Genomic DNA, 3415 nt, shown 5'->3' with positions numbered 1-3415 from the left:
GATTCTTTTACTTTCACGATTTACTTGTTGTGTTTCAGGTACTCATTATAATGGGAGATCCAGCAGCACGAACGAAAGCGTTGATGGATTTTTCTCAACCCAAGATCAATGACATTCAATCTAGCATTGTCAGGCCAACTATCACATCAATTAACTTTGAGATCAAGCTTGGAATAATTCAGATGGTACAGAATTCAGTTCAGTTTGGGGGTGCTGCCACGGAAGATCCCAATACGCACATTTGGGATTTTATAGAGATCTACGACACCTTCGGGTTCAATAATGTTCCTGAAGATGTTATAAAGTTGAAGCTTTTCTCATTCTCTTTGAGGGATAAAGCTAAGTGCTGCTTACATTCTCTACCAGCAGGTTCTATCACCACTTAGGAGGATCTTGCTCAGAAGTTTCTTACTAAATTCTTCCCTATGGCGAAGACAGTTGCAATGAGAAATGCTCTTACTCAATTTGTACAGCAATCGGGAGAATCTCTATGTGAAGCTTGGGAGCGCTAAAAAGAGATGCTTAGGAAGTGTCCTCATCATGGAATGCTTGATTGGATGATCATCAATTGCTTCTATAACGGTTTGGGAGCACAGTCAAGACCCATGCTCGATGCAGCATCAGGTGGAGCATTATGGGCAAAGAGCTATAAGGAAGCTTATGATCTAATTGAACTGATGGCTGCTAATGAATATCAGTATTCAACCCAGAGATTTCCATAGGGCAAGGTAGCATAAGATCTTAAAGTAGATACAGCTACGGCTATCACTGCTCAACTAAAGGAGTTGTCTATGAAGATCGATTCTCTTGCTAACTTTGGTGTTAATCAGATAAGCAGTGTTTGTGAGCTATGTGAAGGTTCGCATGCGATGGAGTAATGCCCTGTATCTAGTGAATCAACTCAGTTTGTGAGAAACTTTCAGAGATCGCAACAACCAGTTCCAGACACTTATCCTCCTGACAACTGGAATCATCCTAACTTCATATGGAGCAACAATCAGAATACAATACAATAGTCGTTCAAGCAGTTTGGAGCAAAAAAATTCAACTCTCCTGGTTTTCAACAACAATTTGCACCAAGACAACAATTCCAAATTTAACAACAAACTCATGATGTTGGTCATTCGAATTAAAAATCTGAATTGGAGGAGTTGATGCTTATGTGCAAAAACCAAGCTCTTATATGCCAAAGCCAGGCTATTTCTATCAAGACTCTGGAGAACCAGATAGGACAAATTCCTAACGCCTTATTGAGGTGACTACGAGAAATTCTTTCTAGTGATACAGAAGTTCCAGGCAAGAGGGAGGCAAAAGAGCACATTAAGGCAATTACATTGAGGTCTGGGAAGGTTGCAAGCCCTAAAAAATCTCAAGTTCCAGAATCTGAAGTTTTGGCTTATGAAGATGTGCAGAAGGAAGCAGAAGTGGAATCAAGGAAGAAAACTGTGGAACACACTCCTCCTGAGGGTAATACAGGGGAGAAATAGGTCTATCCTCCACCTCCTTTTCCTAAGAGGCTGCAGAAGGAGAAGTTGGATAAGCAATTTGCCAAGTTTCTGGAGGTGTTCAAGAAACTTCATATCAACATACCTTTCGCTGAAGCTCTTGAACAGATGCCTAGCTATGCGAGGTATATGAAAGGTCTTCTCTCTTGGAAAGTGAAGCTCGATGACTTAGAGACCGTTGCTCTTACGGAGGAATGTAGTGTTGTGCTGCAACAGAAGTTGCCTCTGAAGCTTAAGGATCCTAGAAGCTTCACTATTCCTTGCACCATCGGAAACTTGTCATTCGACAAGTGTTTATGTGATTTGGGAGCTAGCATCAATCTGATGCCCTTGTCTATCTTCAAGAAGCTTGGTCTACCTGATCTGAAGCCGACATATATGTTCTTGCAGTTGGCCGATCGTTCTATTACATATCCACGAGGCATTGTGGAGGATGTGTTGGTCAAGGTGGACAAACTTATTTTTCCTGCTGACTTTGTAATTCTTGACTTTGAGGAGGATAAGAAGATTCCCATTATCTTGCGGAGAGCATTCTTAGCTACTGGCCAAACTATGAACGATGTGCAAAAAGGAGAGCTTACAATAAAGGTTCACGATCAAAAGGTCACTTTTAATGTGTTCAAGGCAATAAAGTTACCCACAACTAAAGAGGAGTGGTTTTAAGTAGAATGGGTCAACTCTGTCATGAATTCAGAGCCTGGGCAATTGCCAAAGTCAGATACCTTAAAGAGATCCTTAATAGGGGAATCAATTATTGAAGATAAAGAAGGAGCAAAGCAAATGCAGGTTTTGAATGCACCTCCGTAGAAGAGGTAATTGGATATGCCATTCGATTTTCTTGGGTTAGCAGAGCTAAGAATTTCTCAGGAGCGTTTTGAACCATCTATTGAAGAAGCTCCCACACTTGAGCTCAACCGACTGCCCGATCACTTGAGTTATTCATTCTTAGGTGTACTCCATGATAAGGGGTTGAGATATATTTTTGATGATGTAGAGAGTGGCTGGACGGATCTTTTCGTGCCTACAGAGGGTTCTTCTTATGTGCAACAGGTATTTGATAGGACTGGTGTTGGTGATGAGAAATACATGCAAGTGACTAGGCGTATGGAGGCCATGCACGACATTCACCGTCGTTTTGCTGCAGATTTGACATAGGCTTTGGACACTATTTTCCGAGCCATTGGCGTCGAGGTTGATTGGCCACCTGATCCTCCACCCGAGGAGGGTGATCTTTTCGATGAGTAGGTATGCCTAAAATCCTTATTATTACCTTCAATGAGGACATTGAAAATTTTAAGTTTGGGGGTGATAATGTAAGGATTAGTTTGTATGTGTCCATATAGTTCATATAGATTCAAATTGCATGTTTAGTTGTAGTTCATTCATATTTTTGCATGATTTTTCATTTAGGACATATTTGTTTGCATTTTTTTTGTGTTATTATGTGAGTCCATATAGTTGCATTTGCATTCATATAACATGATCTCTTAGGTTAAACTATTTCTGATTGATAAGTTGATGTTGATTTGAGTATGGTGATGACGAATAAAGGGTGGTTGATTAAGTCTAATGAATTGATTTGCATGCCCGGAAACAAAAAAGTTCACAAAGTCTTATAGGATTGCTTTAGAGCTAGATCATGATAATACTTATTTGTTGTTAATATTTAATCACTTAGTTATATTTAGAATTTGTGATATTCACATAATGACGTAAAAATACTGATTTTTAAACTGGAGAAAAACTTGGATTGTATTACTAGTTGTGAATATGGCTGGGAATCAAATAGCTATTAGTCGGCTCATATTTATATGAGTAGTCTAGGGTTGAGTGAGATGGAGCGAAACGCACTCAATCAAAAATTATTGAAAAAAAGAAAAAAGAAGAAAAAGAAAAAAAAGTATGTGTTT

The 3415-nt window shown here is 39.4% G+C and overlaps 1 non-coding gene across 1 annotated transcript; it reads right to left on the bottom strand.

The window, feature by feature from the left end:
- Window positions 1-440: 440 nt before the first annotated feature.
- Window positions 441-547, bottom strand: LOC141715261 (small nucleolar RNA R71). The gene has a single exon (XR_012572029.1). It is a non-coding gene; the product is annotated as a small nucleolar RNA R71 (small nucleolar RNA).
- Window positions 548-3415: the final 2868 nt, after the last annotated feature.

Source organism: Apium graveolens, chromosome 3 (genome assembly GCF_009905375.1).
Source record: "Apium graveolens cultivar Ventura chromosome 3, ASM990537v1, whole genome shotgun sequence".
NCBI classification, from domain to species: domain Eukaryota; kingdom Viridiplantae; phylum Streptophyta; class Magnoliopsida; order Apiales; family Apiaceae; genus Apium; species Apium graveolens.
This window is presented reverse-complemented; position numbering and strand designations above follow the sequence as displayed.